Here is an 18656-nt window from a genome sequence, read left to right as displayed (position 1 = left end):
GGTGCTGGGACCGAACGATGGGAGCGCACCCCGCCGCAGGGATTCGAATCGCCGACCATGCGATCGGCAAGTCCTAGGCGCTGAGGTTTTACCCACAGCGCCACCCGCGTCCCACAATACTTACTAGTCTGCAAAAATACTTATTAGCCTGCTGGGGGCTGGCTGAGGAGATGGAGAGCTATGTCCCCATAATACTGTGCTGGTGTGGAAGTTGAGGCTTCCCTCCTGTCAGCAAACTGACATCGGAGCTAGAGGCGGAGGGAAGGCTCTCAAGTGATGCTGGAAAAGGGCCCAGCAGGGAGAGAGGCAGCTCCGCAGATGGGGAAGCAAATCAGCGCAACACCAGGGATATAGAGGGGCTGATGGGGGAATCGGCGAGAGGGCTCCAGGACTCTTCACCGGACGCCAGCGGGGAGAGCACGGGTCCTCCTCTACCCACGCCCACCCTGCGCAGAAGACTTCCGCACAGAGAGAGTAGGAGGAGACTGGGTGTCAAACAACTTTTATGTTGGAAAAGATTTAAGAAACGCCCACTGACGGATTCTGCTAGCGACTGAGGCAGCCACAAAGTGAAGGGCTGCCCAGACAGAAAGGTTTAGCAAGGCAACAAAGCCCGGAGAGGCGGCAACTTACGCACGAGCAACCCATACACATTACACCTCCTCTGGCAGCCCTCTTGGCTTCTGTGCTTGAAGAGGGACAGAGCATTCTCACTCACATCCATAGAACTCAGTGGAGTCACCTGCATGAAGTTCTTTATCACCTATGGCAACTGGACAAGTGCTTAAATACAAGGCTGGTACAAAATTTCTATGTGGGAGGTGAGAGATAATGCAGCCCTGACAGTAGAGAACTTGCCCAAAGCTACACCTTTCATGGCTAAATAAAGTCAGGTTGAAGTCTAGCCTCCTAATAAAGGCAGAATATCGCCAACATGTTGCCCCACTATTGAACGAATTGCTCTGGTTGCCAGTTATCTACTGGGATAAATTCAAGGTGCTGGTTTTGGTGTATACTTCTTCTTCTTCTTCTTCTTTAGCGATCACTTGTAGCCGAGTAAGATTGTCTTCCATAAACACAGTTTTGACAATGGGGGCCAGTTCTGGATTCACACGTCCTTCCACAGTGGGGACATTGGTTTCCGGGCTGGAGTTGATCCCAGTGTGGATTTGCCCAACGTGCCTCCCTTTTAGCACGTTTCTCCCTTGCGTCCTGAGTTTGAGTGTCTTCAAAGCCCATTGCACCTTTGGTAAAGGCTGTTCTCCAACTGGAGCGCTCGCAGGCCAGTGTTTCCCAGTTGTCAGTGTTTATACTACATTTTTTTAGATTTGTCTTGAGACAGTCTTTGAACCCCTTTTGTTGACCACCAGCATTACGCTTTCCATTTTTAAGTTCGTAATAGAGTAGTTGCTTTGGAAGACGATCATTAGGCATTTGAATAACATGACCAGTCCAACGAAGTTGGCTGTTGAAGAATCATTGCTTCAACACTGGTACATCAGTACACTGATATTAGTTTGCCTGTCTTCCCAAGTGATGTGTAAATTTTTTCAGAGACACTGTTGATGGAATCTTTCGAGGAGCTGGAGATGGCATTTATAAGTGGTCCATGTTTCACAAGCATATAGTAAGGTTGGTAGTACAATAGCTTTGTAAACAAGCATTTTGGTTTCCCTGCGAATATTCCAGTCCTGAAACACTCTGCACTTCAATCGGGAGAAAGCCGCACTTGCAGAGCTCAGGCGATGCTGGATTTCGGCATCAATGTTGGCCCTTGTGGAAAGATAGGTAGGAGAAGTGATCAACATTTTCCAATGTTTGCTGGTGCAGCACTTTGGTTTTTTGGATGTTGAGTGATAGGCCAAGCTTTTCTTAAGCTTCTGTAAAGATATTTAGGATGGTTTGGAAATCATCCTCTGAGCGTGCGCACACTACGTTGTCCTCAGCATACTGAAGCTCTATGACGGAAGTTACGGTAACCTTACTCTTTGCTTTCAGCCTGCTCAGATTGAAGAGCTTTCCATCTGTTCGATATATGATATCTACTCCGGTGGGGAGTTTCCCTTCGACAAAGTGTAGGATCATGGCAATGAAAATAATGAACAGAGTTGGGGCACCTGATCCCACTGTGAATGATTATCTGCGATTGTTATCTGTGATTGTTGTGGTCATATTATCATGGAGGAGCTGAATGATGTTCTCAAATTTATCTGGGCAGCCAATTTTCAGAAGGACAGTCCACAGGGCATTATGATTTACAGCCATACGCAGAACCAGGATACCTGAAAGAGAATCTCATCCTGCATATGTCCAGGCCATCACTGTGCTCTTCAGGTGAGGGCCTCCTGCAGGTACCATGTTATCAGGAGGTCCATTGTGCACAATGTAGGAATCAGGCCTTTAGTGTTGTGGCACCTGCCCTTTGGAATTCCCTCTCCTTGAACATTAGACAAGCTCTGTCTCTGTTGTCTTTTAGGCACCCTTAAAACTTTCTGGATGGTCAAATGGCAACTGTTGCAATCCATATGTAGTTTGTAGCTCCCCCCCAACCCCCCCCCCCTGTAATTTTTCAGATCCAAATGTTCCAGCGTTTTATTTAAATCTCCTTTTCTTTGTGCTGCAGTGCTAGGGTGTCCTGGCAGTGTACCAGCTTAAATTTACTTCTTGACAGGGCTTTTTTCAGCTGGAACTTGCTGGAACTGAGTTCTGGCACCTCTCAGGTGGGAGTCATTGCCACTATGAGAGAACAAGGGAGGTGTTCCTGGTGAGTTCTGGCACCACTTTTTATAGAAAATAGCACTGCTTCTTGGTGTTGTAGCCACTCCCATGTTGGTGTAATTTGGTGGAAATGAGCAAAGGCTTAGCATATCTTTATACTTTAGAAAAGTGGGGAGAGAAGTTTGCCCTTAGGCGCCATGGAACAGTGCTGCTGGGAGAGCAGGCTCTCTCTCTCTTGCTACTGGACTGACTGGCATTTGGTGGAGCTGGCTGGTGGTGGTGGAAGTAGGTTCATGCATGTACGTGAGTTGAGTAAGGAGTAAGGGAGGACAGTGGTTATTTCCCCCTTTCCTTCTGCATTCGCTCTTGGGGCTGCAAATACATCTTTGGCCAACTGTGGGGTAAAGGGGGGGAAGAGGACTAGCAAGAAAGGGGAGGGTGACTCCTGAAGGAGCAAGAGGCACCAGTGGCATCAGGAGTAAAGAGAGACATCCTCCGCCGTCTTAAATTTTTGGTGGCAGCTGTTGGTGGTGAGTAGGCGACCCGATTCCTGATTGTATTCCCTGCCCTAAAAGTCAGGATCTCTCTGCCTCTTGCTTTTTATATTTGTGTGTGTCTCTTTTTCTTCCTTAAACAACAAGTTTACACATAAGCAGAGTTATATAGGGAGAGCCAGATGCCCTGGAGTCATAGTGCAACTAACTTCTGCTGATTTAAAAAGGGGGGAGGTTTAAGGGCAGCTGGGGGGGGGGACTGGAAGTGTCAAAGGGGGCCAGTGTGGAGTCAATAAGGTGGGAGGATTGAAGAACATTTTTTAAATGGGCAAAGCATCAGTTGGTCTAGAACAGGTCTGCACAACATTTGGCCCGTGGGCCACTTGCGGCTTGCCAAAGAATTTCAGGCAACCCACGAAAAACGCAGCGGATGTAAAAGAAAGTAAAGATGTAATGAGTGCTTTGTCTGTCCCCCACTTAAGCCACCTTCCACTAGTCACTACTGTGCCCGTCATGCAACTTGGTGAATGGGTTGCCACTGTGCACTCTCTTCTGTTTGTCACATGACCAGCGACAACCAAACATTGTCAGTCTGTCTCTAGTGATTTTCATCAGGGAAAATGGTGGACACCATTCTTCTAACCTGGATCCCTTATGGCTACTTTCTGTAAAGAAAAAGACATAGGGAATCCCAAGCATAAGATTCAGACATGCCATTAAAATACCATCTAACCCTCTTTTCCATCTCTGTCTCCTTTGCTTGTAGGGAATGTGGCAAAAGGTGTTGGGACTGCAGTTTTGGCAGGGGAGGTTTCCCTTCACATCTTGCTCTGTAATGTTTTATTGACAGCAGGATTACAAATTGCTCCCCTCGTGCTGCATTGGTCCACTGAACTGTTTCCACCTTTGGTTGCTTTATTGCAATGCTGCAGTCAGCCCATGTCCCAATGCAACAGCAGGCGAGCATGAATGGATTGACACATTGCTACATCTCACTGGAAGAAAAGTTCAGGTGATGTGGCAGAGCATTGTGGGAAAACTGCAGTGTGGCAGGACCACATTTTCATAGGGTGTGCTAAAGAAAAGGCAGGTTTTTCATGCTTATCTGCTGCAGAAAATTGTGTGAGAATGCTGTGCTGTCCACGCCACATCCCATAATGTGCCATTGTTTGGCATGCTGCTTTCTAAAAAGGTAAATCTTATGCAGATCATACCTCATTAAAGAAATGAAAAACATTCTATGATTCTATGATTTCTGTAGTTGGTCTGTTTTGCTAGGTATTTTATGGGAGCAATTCCACAAATTGAAATGTTACTCTAAAGGAGCAACAGCCACCTCAGAGCCCAAAATTCTGCATTGAGAAACCACAGAGCACTGCAATGCCTCCGCACAGCTCCTGTTCACAATCCACAGCTCTGGCACAAAAGGGTTTGTGCTGATGAACTCCCCTTATGGGTGGAGTGTGCCTTATGGGTTATGTTTCCCATACCGCCACCCTTGGTGGAACACATAGTCTGCTGCCTCACCTTTGGCTCATAACAGACCTGCTTTTGATTATGACTGGGCATCACTGCTAAGCAAGAACAACCCTTCTGATCTCTCCAATAGCACAGTGGAAGTTTGATGGCAGACAAGCTTTTCTATAGGGCTGTTGTATCATGGCAGCAGTAGGGTAATATGGTGACTACTCTGGAACGGTGTGATATGACTTGTTTGGCCTGATGTTCTTTCCGATGAATTTGTGGGAAAGCCGGGGAAAGCATTTTGTGCTGTGATGGTGTTTGGTGAGAACACTGCTGTACAATGTGACTTTACTGCAGAGCAGGAAGCTCTGGGGTGATTCCTGGTGTTGGTGCTCAAAGGATTGAGCCCAGTACACTGAGGCAGGAGGAGAAAGGAATCAGTTTGTCTTGGCTGTTGCTGCACCAGCACCCACTGAGTGCCAGCAGAACATGTTTGAACAGCAGTTTAATGGGCTGCCAACACGCCCAGGCCGGCTTCATTAGCTAAAAGCCTGTCCTTGCTGGGAGCTTTGCCAAAGTTTAGCAGGAGTTTGGCAGACCACATCCCTGAAGGGGTCGGAGGCAGTGTCTCTGGATAGCTGGGACCAGAGATGGAGCTTCCCAAAGGTGCACGGATGGTGGCAAAATCCAGCAAGGCCAATAAACGGCTCCAGCCTAGTGGTAAGGCCTTAGGCCTTACTGGATACCCTCATCTGCCCATACTGACTGCTTTCCCATCCCTCCGGAAGATGAGCAAGGAGAAGTGGGGCATTGGGTCACAGAGACTGCCATCTATCTTAGTACTGTCCACACTAACTGGCAGCAGGGCCCCAGGGTTTCAGGCAGGGGTCATTCCCAGCCCTGCCTGGAGATGCTGGGCTTGAGCCTGGGACCTTCTGCATGCAGAGCAGGTGCCCTGCCTGCCCTTAAGCTGCAGCCCTTCCGAGCCGTGAATGAACTCTTGTGGGACTGTATCAGTGGCATGCTTTGCGGGCAGGACCAGTGCTTTGACATGCAGAGCCGACACTCCGGGTGTTGCTCCTGATGGAGGAGGGCAAAATACAGCCCTCACCCCATTCTCCCCTTCATTCTTCTTTGTGCCTTCCTCCTCCTTGGCATGCCCTCAGCTCCTTGCTCTCTCCAGCACCCCATATTTTGTATATACAGTGGTGCCTCGGGTTAAGTACTTAATTCGTTCCGGAGGTCCGTACTTAACCTGAAACTGCTCTGAAGCACCACTTTAGCTAATGGGACCTCCTGCTGTCACCGCGCCGCTGGAGCACAATTTCTCTTCTCAATCTGAAGCAAAGTTCTTAACCTGAAGCACTATTTCTGGGTTAGCGGAGTGTGTAACCTGAAGCGTATGTAACCTGAGGTACCACTGTATTAGTGTGTGAGAGGTGGTGGTGGGGAAGTGCTGAAGTTTCTCCCAAGGACATACCATTCCTGTGACGCTTGCTGGGGGAGGGGAGGGAGCTGTTTCCAGCACCTTGCTATCACCGTCCCCCCCCCACCTGCTGTCAGGAATGCAGAGCCCCAAGGAGCCGCCTTCACATGCCACTGTCTCCGTGGCAGAATTGGTGGCTGCGACTGACTGGGGAGACAAGAAGCTCTTGGTTGTTTAGGAAATAAGTGGGGTCTTGCCACCAGCCACACACTTCACTCCAAATGGGGACCTCTCCTTCCGTGCCCCCCATTTTTAAAAAATGTCATTACTCCAAACGCAGGGGCCCATCTTGTCATAGTTGGGGGGGATTGAGAGCTGGGAGCTAGGACTCCCTGGATTGCACCCTCAGTCAGAAGCACGGCTGGTGTTGCTAAGCGAGCTCTTTGGCATGCCAACCGCAAGGCTAATGTAGCGGCAGGTTGCTAGGATATATTCAGGGTGGAGGGGAGGGGGTGTTGGGAGATGACAGTTCGGAGGAGGGGGAGTGACAGCGTGCAGGGCCGCTGCCAGGAAGTGTTGCCACAGCAACCAGAAGCATACACAGCACCAACTTCCCAACAGCTGTTTCCATGGTAAGGACCATATTTCTGCCTCCGGTGGCAAAGATCAGCCCCACTCCACCCTGGTGTGGGGGCAACTGATGTTACAGGACGCCCTCAGCCAGTGCCAAGATGCACCTGTTTCTGGGGAGGAGCACATGACTGTTGAATGTGACTATTTGGAATGCCAAACTTAATCCTGCAATTATGACCAAGAACTGCAAGAGATTCAGAGAAGCCTGAGCAGGGTTTTGTGGCAGGTGATGCACCTTTCTCCTCTCAACAGCTGTTGGGGAAAAACAGCAAGCTTTTGAATAAGCATGATCTGAGCAAGGCAAAGGGTGTCCCCCCCCCCCCGGAGACAGATTGCCCTCTCTGCTTGGTGTTGCCATTTCCCTGCTCCATCGCTCCCCCCTCCCTCCCCAAGGGCTGACTTCTGTTAAGTTAGATCTAAAATAAGTACACATATCACAGAAATGGAAGGCCTCCCTGTCTCTGGGCTGTTAAAAAAAGCAAAACAAGAAGTTGCCCCATATTGGGGAAGGGAGCTTGCCATGTTTGGTCTGTTCCAGTTGCTTAGCTTTTCTGGGAGTTCCCACTCTGTACCCCAAGCTTTTTAGCTGAGCCTGCCTATCCTATGGCCTCCCCCCCCCCCGCTCCATAAATAGGAAGGCAAGACTGAATCTAAGGTACCTGTGCAGAGGCCAATTAGCACTGATTGTGGGTTGCCAGCTGCCCAGCAGGGTGGCAGAAGACTCCATGCTGGCATCTGAAAGGGCATGGCTCTTCCAGGATAGCTAGACTGCTGGGGAGATGCCTGCTCTTGGCTCCTGCCTAAGCTCTGCTTCACTTCCTGCTGCTCCCTTCCCTTCCCTTCCCTTCCCTTCCCTTCCCTTCCCTTCCCTTCCCTGGCTCCCAAACTTTCACCTGCCTGGTTACACATCAAGAGATAGCAGCAGCAGCAATGATGTTTCCTAAAAAGGACAGGTAGAAAGCAGGTGTTTGAATGGGTGCCAAGCTGAGTAAAGCCATGGAGACCCTAGAGTAATGGATTCTTAGATACAAATGGAGCTGGCAGCAGGGGATTCTCTTAAGGTGGAAGGCAGGCAAACTGAGGTTTTGCTGCAGAATATCCCACGTTAAGCAAATTCTAGTAAGCCACAGTCAGAGAGCGGTTACATAAACAAGGTGTCCCGTGCCAGAGGTGCCTGTTCCATTCAAGGAGTATCGCAGTGAAGTGGTCCAGACGAGAAAAGATGAGCTGCAGGAAGCCATCCACTCCAACTGTCACCTGGTGGAAGAGCCCTGTGCCCCCTTTGCATCGGGTTCGGCAGAAGCATCAAATCATCCAAAGGCGGGGCCCAAACTGGTTAGCAAGGCAACTGGGAAAGGCAAGGCGGGTTAGCTAACAGAAGTGGGTACAAGTGGGACCAACTCAGAGGAAGCATATAACAGAAAAAGATGGAAGAGCCATGAGCAATGAAATGTGTGTGTCTTCGTTGAACAGAAGCCTAGTTTTCACTGAGGTAATAAAAGCTATTTCTGGACTGTACCATTAAAAACTGCAGGTGGAGGAGGCTAACATGATGGAATTCTTCTCTGCGGAACAATGCACCCTGCATGTGACACACTGGTTTTCTCTGTTAAGGGGACTGAGTGGTTGTTTGTTTGGTTGATTGATTGATTGTATAGTGGAACATATAGTGGTGCAGCAATAAAACTGCTGGCATATTTGCAAAGCTAAGTAGGGTCTAGTATGGTTTCAAATTGGATGAGGGACCATGTGTTTCAGGGGGTTGGACTAGATGACCCTCAGGGTGACTTCCACCGCCTTGCCCCATGATTGCGGGGCCCAGGGCCATATGACATCACTATGCCCCATGTGATGCGCACATGCCACCACATAACTTTTTTGGGGGGTCCAGCCCCTTCATTGAAAATGCTGGGGGGGCCTTGGCCCCCACAGACCTGCAGAGATGGCACCCCTGTGTTTTGACAAGAAAGGAAAATTTATATAGGTGCAGGAAGGTGAGGAATAGAAGCAGCGAAGGAGCCATTGAGCTGCTTAGGCCCAAGAAAGCCCTTGGTTTCCACAGAACTGTAGTAACACACACGGAGTCAGACTTTGCCTCAGATGCCAGGTAGTCTACAGGTTGAGCTCACTCCACTATCCAGCTGTTGGTCCAGGACCAGCACAGCCTCTCTTGACTCAGACAATATTTACTCCAAATCTCTTAATGTCCACCCTTCCACATGGCTTCATGTAGATTTCAAACAACAATATAAACCTGTGTAGCCAAGCTATGTCATAAGGCCAAGCTATGGTGACTCAGTGCTATTGTCTGGACATGATCCTGCACGTGGGAACAATACCACAAAATTACTGTGCCCTCCAACTCCCAAACCATGGAGTCAGTCAAAAGCATGGGCAGGCAAACTAAGGCCCGGGGGCCAGATCTGGCCCAATCGCCTTATAAATCCGGCCCACGGATGGTCCGGGAATCAGCGTGCTTTTACATGAGTGGAATGTGTGCTTTTATTTAAAATGCATCTCTGGGTTATTTGTGGGGCATAGGAATTCATTCATCCCCGCCCCAATATAGTCCAGCCCCCCACAAGGTCTGAGGGACCGTGGACAAACCTCCTGCTGAAAATGTTTGCTGACCCTTTGGTCAAGAGTGATGCTGTGGTCAATGGTGCCAAAAGCTGCTGAGAGTTCAAAGAGGATCAACAGAGTTGTATTCCCCTGGTCTTTTTCCCATGCCTTTCTCAGTAAAGATCTTCAATCATGGCAACCAAGGCTAATTTGGTCCCAAACCCAGACCTGAACGTAGACTGGCATGGATCTTGTAATCAAGTTTCTTCCAAGGGCGTCTAAAGCTCAGTGAACACCACTAACAATCACCTTTAACAATCTCCTAGCTGCTTGAAATAGGATGTGGGTGGGGGCATGTAGTGGGCCCATTGTCCAAAGCATCTTGCTGAGATCCTCTGGGTTCACTCTGCAGCAACAGCTGATGAAGTGAGCAGTTGGGGCTGCAGGATGTAGGGTTTCATGGGATGTTGGGAGGGTGCTTTCCCCCAACATTAGAAGGATTGGGAGTCTCCAGGTGGGCTGTGGGACAGTAGCATAGCGTGGGGGGTGCAGGGGGCCCCGGCCGCACGGGCCGCAACATCTGGGGGTTAGGGTTAGGGGGCGCAAATCCACGGGTTAGGGGGCGCAAATTACTTGCCTTGCCCCGGGTGCTGACAACCCACCCACGCTACGCCACTGCTGTGGGAGTCTCTGAAGGACAGCAGAATTTGTGTGTGTGCCAAAATCAGGGTGATGGCCACTTCCTAGAATCTTTTTAATGATAGTATCCTCTCATTTTCCCTCAAATGTTCCAAAATCTGATTCATCACAACCCAGTTAAATAATTCAACTGAATACAGTGGTGCCTTGCAAGACGAAATTAATTCGTTCCGCGAGTTTTGTCGTCTTGCGATTTTTTTCGTCTTGCGAAGCACGGTGTCGGGAAAGTTTTGGAAAAGCTTCAAAAATCATCAGTCTTTAAAAACCTCAAAAAAGGCTACCACACCGCGTTCTATGAGTTGCTCCTCGAAGTCAAGTCGCAACTGTATTAACGGTGTTAAGAAAAAGGAAACAAACTTGCAAGACGTTTCCGTCTTGCGAAGCAAGCCCATAGGGAAAATCGTCTTGCGAAGCAACTAAAACAAAAACAAAAACCCTTTCGTCTTGCGAGTTTTTTGTCTTGCGAGGCATTCGTCTTGCGAGGTGCCACTGTATTTGAGAGTTGTACATTGAACACTGGGATATCTCTCCGGAATAAAATAAGTGCGCACGAGCATCTTTGTACAAGCCGTGTGTGCACATGTGTGTGCGCACAGGCACATCCACTACAAAGTTGGGAGTGCTCGGGATTGCTCTATACACAACATTACTTCAAAATGCCCACAGTAGCTAAATCAGGTTAAATGTCCAGAGAAGGTCTGAATTTGCATAATTCATTCATTTAAATTACATAATTTGAGGGTTGTGGAATAACTATTGCCATATCCCCTGCTTGCAGGGCTTCTTAGTGAAAAGTAAAGGTATAAATATTTGTATAGGACTAGCAGAAGGTGAATTTTTCAAGAGTGAGATTGGGGTACCCTGGGAGGAACAAATCTGGATAGGGAAATGCAGACAAGAGGAGGGGATATTGCTTGGGGTTGGGGGTTGGGTTTTTTGGAGCCCTGGTTTCTATGGAGATGAGAGGCTGGTGCCCTCCAAAGTCAGCATCATTTCTAAAATAATCCTGCCTGCTCCCCACTCCCCCCAGCTTGTTTCCTGGTTTTAATTAGTAGCTAGTGTGTGAGTCACAGAGAACTGGAGGGAAAGGGTGTAATCAGGGGAGACAATGGGTCTGGGGCGCTCCCTCCTTGCACAGAGCCTGAGTACGTGAGGGGGTGTGCAAGTGGGTGCGACATCCAACATCAAGCCAATGTCGTGGTGGAATATGGGAAGCGTGTGAGTGTGGTGCATGCGTGCACGTGGGTGTAGCCAAGGGGGGGGGGGAGCAGGGGGACAGCTTCCATCCTAAATCAATCAAAATCAGTACAAGTCAATACAAATCTGAGAGCCTGACCCCCTAGCAAAAGCCTGCCCTCCCCTAACAAAACTCCTGGCTACACCCATGTGCATGGACCTCTGGGGGGATGAGAGTGTAGTACATGCAGGGGAGAGAGAAAAAGGTTGCTATTGTCTTTCATAGAATCATAGAATTGTAGAGTTGGAAGGGACCCCAAGTCCAAGCCCTGCAATGCAAGAATATCAACTGAAAGATCATTGGCAGATGGCCATCCAACCTCTGCTTTAAAAGCTCCAACGAAGGAGAGTTCGCTGCCTCCCAAGGGAGTCTCTTCCATTGTTCAGCAGCTCTTACTGTCAGAAAGTTCTTCCTGATGTTTAGTCAAAATCGCATTTCTTCTAACTTGAAGCCATTGCTTCAGGTCCTACCCTCTGGAGCAGGAGAAAACAAGCTTGGTCCATCTTCCATGTGAGAGCCCATTTGATATTTGAAGATGACTTTCGTATCTCGTCTGTCTCCTCTTTTCTAGGCTAAACATACCCAGCTCCCTCAACTGTTCCTTATAAGGCTTGGTTTACAGATCCTTGATCATCTTGGTTGCTCTTCTCCATACATGTCTCAGATTGTTAATATCTTTCTTAAATTGTGGTGCCCAGAACTGGACACAGTATACCAGGTGTGGTCTGATCAAGGCAAAATAGAGTGGTACTATTATTTCCCTTGACCTGGACACTAGACTTCTGTTGATGCAGCCTAGAATAGCATTAGCTTTTTTTGATGCTGCATCACACTGTTGCCTCATGCTAAGTCTGTGGTCCACTAAGATCCCTAGGCACTTTCCACATGTACTACAGGAAAGCCAGGTGTCCCTCATCTTATATTTGTGCAGCTGGTTGTTCAATGTGTCCCTATTGAAATTCATTGTGTTATCTTGGGCCCAGTTTTCCAACCTGTTACGGTCATATTGAATCCAGATTTTGTCTTCTGCGGTATTAGCTACCACTCCCAGTTTGGTGTCACCTGCAAATTTGATTAGCAGCCCCTCAAATTCATTCATCTAATTCATTTATAAATATGTTGAACAACAATGAGCCCAGGACAGAACTCTGAGGCACGACCCCACTTGTCTCTTTCTTCCAGGATGATGAGGAACCGTTTGTGAGCACTCTTTGAGTTAGCTACAAATCCATCTAACAGTTAAGGGGAACAGGATTTTTAAAGAGTGGCAAAGAGCGATTTCAAGATATATTCGGCAGGGCAAAAAGCCGATAATTCAATTTAAGTTACTAACAGATGTGAGAGAAAGAGGAGGCTTTGCCCTGCCTGATTTGAAATTATACTATGAGGCATCATGCCTTTGCTGGTTGAAAGAATGGATAAAATTAGAAAATAAGGAATTGTTAGACCTAGAGGGGTTTGATAACAGATTTGGATGGCATGCGTACCTATGGTACCTATGGCGTGAGAAGAAGAAAATCCATAAAGGTTTTGAGAACCACATCTTCTGAGGTCCTTTGATTGAAGTTTGGGATAGGTATAAAAACCTATTAGAACCTAGAGTACCACACTGGTTATCTCCATTAGAAGTTATGAGTGTAAGGAAAATTAATATGAGAGGCAATTGGATCACATATGCCCAATTGTTATTTAAAGAAGGAGGAAAATGGAAAATAAAACCATATGAACAGGTTAAAGAACATGTATATGACTGGTTGCATTATTTTCAAATAAACGAAATGTTTAGGAAAGATATTAAAGAACATGATTACACAGACAAGGATTCAAAATTTCAGATAGAAATAATAAATAATCATTTTAAAATTTTATCCAAAATGTATAAGTTGTTGCTAGAATGGAATTTGAAGGACGAGGAAGTTAAATCGGTAATGATACATATGGGCCAGAGATTTTGGTTACAACATACAATTAGAAGACTGGGAAAGATTATGGAAAGAAAATTTAAAATTTACAGCATGTATGACACTAAAAGAAAATGTTATGAAAATGTTTTATAGATGGTACATAACACCGGTAAAATTAGCGAAAATGTATAAGATATGTAATAAGTGTTGGAAATGTAAAGCTAAAGAAGGCTCTTTTTACCATATGTGGTGGGAATGTAAGAAAGTGAAAGGCTTCTGGGAAATGATATATAATGAATTGAAGAAGATATTAAAATACACATTTGTAAAGAAACCAGAGGCCTTTCTGTTAGGAATTTTAGGAAATGAGATAAAGAGAAAGGACTGTAAATTTTTTCAATATGCAGTGACAGCTGCAAGAGTATTACTGGCTCAGAAATGGAAACAACAGGAAATACCAATGATGGAAGAATGGAGAATGAAGTTGTTAGACTATGCTGAGTTGGATAAATTGACTGGGAAAATTAGATATCTAAGAGACCAAAAGTTCATCGAGGACTGGGGAAAATTTGTGGAATATCTGAAAAGTATAAGTGAGGGACAGATAACGCTAGAGGGATTTAAAGAAGCACTGTGAAATTTGAGAAGTATTGTTTAAAGGGAATAGAAAAAGAAAGGTTTAAATAATGACAATACAAACCTAAGGCATGCGTAATTTAAATAATGACTATGGATGATTTACGGAAAAGCTGAAGGAAGTCCAGAAAAGAGATAATTTGTGAAAAATTGGATGTGAAATTATTGTGTGTTTTTGTTTTTGTTGTAAACTAATAAAAATTATTTTTTTAAAAAAACAACAGTTACCTCGTCCAGTCCACATTTTACCAGCCTTACTGAAATCAAGATACACTAAGTCCACAGCATTCTACTGATCCACCAAGCTTGTAACTTATCAAAAAAATAAATGAGATTTGACTAGCATGATTTGTTTTGAAGAAACCCATCCTGGGTCTTAGTGATCACAGAATCCTTTTCCAAGTGCTCACAAGCCAACTGTTGAATTATCTGTTCTAGGACCTTTTGTGGTATTGAAAGCAAGCTGACCAGTCTGTATTTACCTGGGTCTTCTTTGTCCCTCTTTTTGAATATGAGGACAATATTTGCCAACTTCCAGGCTGCTGGGACCTCACCTGTTCTCCACAAATTCTCTGAAGCTCCTTTAGTACCCTTGGAAGCAGCTCATCAAGCTCTGGAAATTTGAATTCATTTAAAGTAGCTAGGTGTTCCCTTTCCACCTCTTCTCCTATCTTGGGCTGCAGCTCCCTCATTATATCATTTATTCTGTTATCACCAGGTTGGGAACTGCTTTCCTTTTGGATGAAGACAGAGGCAAAGTAGGTTTGATCCGTTACTCCTTCTGTCTGTCGCTCAAAGCATTTCTCCATCTTCTCCATGCAGAGGACCTGTTACTTGCTTGCTCTTCCTCTTCCTTTGAACATAGCCAAAGAAAGCTTTTGTTCTTTTGAACCTTTGGCCTGCCAGACCTTCACCCTGCGGCTGTTGGCTACTCATGTATACTCCTCCTTTGTGATTTCCCCTTTCTTCCATTTATTATACATAGCCTTCTTAACTCTCAGATCATCTGTAAGCTCCTTATCTTACTTTTCTTTCTTGTTGAAATTGTCTGCCTTTGAGCCTTCAATATTTCACCTTTCTGAAACTTCCATCCATCTTGGACTCCCTTCTCTTTGAGTAGGTATGACTATGGGATCTTACTTAGTAGTTCTTTAAGCTTTTTGAAATCAGCCTTCTTAAAGTCCAAAGTGCATATCTGACTACACTCAGCTTTCCCTTGGCTTAGTTTCCAGTTGGGACATGAGATGATTGCTACATGTTGTTATTTGCTTTCACCAGCACATGATCTTGGAGGCTCTGTCCAGCTTGTCATGTGTGAGGACCACATTTCACTCTGAAGGTACATAATTCAGTAGCTGAGCACAGGCTGCCAACAGGCCCAGGTTCAATCTTTGACATCCCTGTCTTGAAGGGTTTTAGTGAGCAGGGCAGAGTCTGGAAACCTACCTGCCGAAGAAGATAATACTGAGCTGGGTAATTGACTCAGTATGAAGATGTACATTTTGCAAATGCCAGATAAATTACATGTGCATCTTCCTAATAAAGCTGATGTACATATAATCTTTTTAAAGTGGTGTTTATTTATGCATCTTAAGTTGTGTAGCATCACAATATTTACAGCATTCTTTAGTGAGCATGATTTTGCCTAGACTTGTGTAAGAATGTGGCTGTTGGCGTGTGTGAAAGTGTGTATCTTTGATTATATTATATGTGTATGTGTTATGACATATTTTGTGTATTTTTAAATGTGTCATATTCTGTATTGGCTTGCTTGCCTGGGGTGGGTGTTTTTGCGCAGGCGTGCTCAGAATTCACCAGTGAACCTCATCACTACAACATCTCTGGGGAAATGGGTGGATCAGGTTTCTCTATAGGGATGGCAAAATGGACATATTAAGTCATCAGGTTAAATCCTATGAAGTGGCTCTATGTTTGCAGAAGGACTGCCAGTTATGGTAAAACTGTGTCATTTCTGACACTTCAAGATTTCTTGCAAATATGCCCATGCATAACCTCACGCCTTGGCAGGAATCATCAGGGATAGCTGCATTAGCTTGCTCCTGTCGACTACACAGGGCTTGCGCCTGGGACTTCATGGACTGATCTGGAACTTTTGTTTGCTCAGAGCCTGCTTTAGATACAGAGGGATACACAACACCAGAACCCATGATTGGCAGGCAGTATATAAAGATTCTTGGTCAGCCAGGCATGGTACAAGTACAGGAAACCTGGTCTTCTGCCCTTGCCCAGTCAAGAGAAGTATATTTTACCTGCTGCATTTCAGCCCATTTCCAGCTGCTGACCTCAGGGCCCTGGGTTGGAGGACACACTCTCTGGGTCTGGATTGAGGTATAGCTGTGCACAAGCTTCAGCCTGGCTCTACACTAACAAATGGTATGCAGTATTATGTTGAGCAAGAGCAAATAATGAAACCCAATTCCATTGGGGAAACGTGAGTGGATTAATGGACCCTTGTGGTGGCAGGAGAGGAAGGGGGACTGCTGTAGTTGACGAACACAAGAAAGCATGTGCTAATGGCAGTTTTTTTCTTTAACATTAAGAGAGGTTTCTCCCATCTCCACATTTTCTCTGCTATCCTAATTCCTCTGTAATGCTGGGGTTTGTGAAAAGCTGAGCATTCCCCTATGTGAGTCGGTTGAGACCTTACTTTTCAGGGCTAGTCTACATAAACGGTTGTGGACAATGAGCAGCATGCTTGCATACTAAGCATTAATATGAGAGGAGCTATTTAAGAAAAATAGCAGCAGTGACTTCAAGGGGGATGGGAGGAATGACTGTTCAGTGTGTCCATATGGACAAACTTTGCAAATAAGATACAAATAGCTGGGGCAAGTTGCAGTACAGTGATACCTCGGGTTAAGAACTTAATTCATTCTGGAGGTCTGTTCTTAACCTGAAACTGTTCTTAACCTGAAGCACCACTTTAGCTAATGGGGACTCCTCTGTGCCGCTGCTGCATGATTTCTGTTCTCATCCTGAAGCAAAGTTCTTAACCCGAGGTAATATTTCTGGGTTAGTGGAGTCTGTAACCTGAAGCGTATGTAATCCAAGGTACCACTGTACTAGGCTTTTCTCTCTCAAGTTGTATCTAAATCAGCTCTTTTCTCATTTTTCACTTTTATCACTCATTGTTCAGGTATAATAATCTTTGTGCACATCTCATGAAAAAGAGCTTCCTATTTCTAGGCTGTAGAAACTCAAGTTTTGTTACCAACAGCCAAATGGTTAGTTGTGATAGCAAAGATGTTGTCTGTCAAAAGCTGTTACTGGTTTGGGGTTTTTTTGCCAGTACCGTACTGTGCCATCACCCAATGAATGAGACACGTGAATGAGACACCCAATGAAACAGCCATGTGATTATACAGGATGCAGCTTTTACATTAAAATAACTTACAGGATACAGAGTTGAGTGGAAATCTCTACCACATACAGGACCCATTTAATAATTCCTTAAGATACATCCTTGGGAAGAAAGAGAGAAATTTGGCTTTTGCACCTGTGCTATAATAGGGAACAAAAATATTCTGACATAGAAATACATGGATGGTCATTAATAATTTTTTATTCATTTATATAAAAAATATGAATAGACCACCCCTTATACAAAATATCGGGGTGGCATGCAAGAAAATTTACAAAAGAGATAAAATACCATTAGAAACAATACAGAGTGATCATAAAAATGATTGGCATGTCCTAAGATCTGAAGCCATTGAATAGGCCTGTCAACATGAAGAAGGCTTCAGGAGTCTCCTGAAGGTTAGAAGTGAGAGTGCCTGATGCCTCTGCTAGAAAAGCATTCTACTGCATGGTGCCAGTGGGCAGCTGAAGTCATTTGGGCTTCTGAAACATGGGGGACAACTAACAGGGTTCGGAAGATCTCAGTGATTGAGCTGGCATCCAAGGGCTCAAGCAGTCCTTAAGATAACTTGGACCCAAGTTCTTCAGGACTTTGTTTTTTTTATATATATAATAATATTTATTCGTTTTCCAACAAATTGAACACAACACTACAAAAAACCAAAAAAGAAAAAACATACAATAATACAACACAAGAACTTTGGACCTGTCCCAGGAACGTGCAGTTTATTGAATGGAATGCACCCTTGATGGCTGCAGATGATTCATCATAGAGAAAAATTTCCATGCAATTCACTTGTAGACTCCAAAACAGGGGTTAGCAAACTTTTTCAGCAGGGGGACGGTCCACTCTCCCTCAGACCTTGTGGGGGGCCAGACTATATTCCTTTGTGGGGGGGGGGACTGAATGAATTCCTATGCCCCACAAATAACCCATAGATGCATTTTAAATAAAAGGACACATTCTACTCATGTAAAAACACACTGATTCCCGGACTGTCCACGGGCCGGATCCGGCCCCTGGGCCTTAGTTTGCCTACCCATGCTCCAAAACATAACTTTATTGCTAACCTCTTTATTGCTAAATTTCCTAAACTTTTCTTAAAATATGCTAAAGATGCAGGATGGCAATGGGTTTGCTGAACAAACTATGCAATGGAAACCCCAATGACATTCTTACTGGTGAGGTCTGTTTTGTTCTTGATCTATGTTGAATGCAATGTTGGACACCATCCCAGAGCAGTTGACGCATCTGGGTCTCTCTGACCTAAACTACTGCACAGCTAGATATCAAGCTTTGAACTATGCTGAAAAGGAAGAGGGGGAAGATTAATATCATGCACATGAATTCTCCCTGTTCATGCATTCATATAGTAATACATTGGCAACACTTGAGCCACAGGCAAGGCTCTGAATTTTCATAAATTGCTTCCGTACAAATGGCCTAATAATACTGATTCTGAATGCAAAATGCAAAATGGTAGGGAGAGCTGTAAGATTGG

General features: G+C 45.5%; 1 protein-coding gene and 1 long non-coding RNA gene across 6 annotated transcripts in view; one reads left to right on the top strand and one right to left on the bottom strand.

The window, feature by feature from the left end:
• Positions 1-18656, top strand: part of IQSEC2 (IQ motif and Sec7 domain ArfGEF 2) — a 168143-nt gene that overhangs the window by 40698 nt on the left and 108789 nt on the right. The gene's annotated exons all lie outside the window — the stretch shown is intronic.
• Positions 3646-7659, bottom strand: LOC308577354. The gene is made up of 2 exons (XR_014003601.1): positions 7395-7659; positions 3646-3877 (listed from the first exon to the last, which is right to left on the bottom strand). It is a non-coding gene; the product is annotated as an uncharacterized lncRNA (long non-coding RNA).

Source organism: Podarcis bocagei (assembly GCF_964188305.1).
Source record: "Podarcis bocagei genome assembly, chromosome: 17".
NCBI classification, from domain to species: domain Eukaryota; kingdom Metazoa; phylum Chordata; class Lepidosauria; order Squamata; family Lacertidae; genus Podarcis; species Podarcis bocagei.
This window is presented reverse-complemented; position numbering and strand designations above follow the sequence as displayed.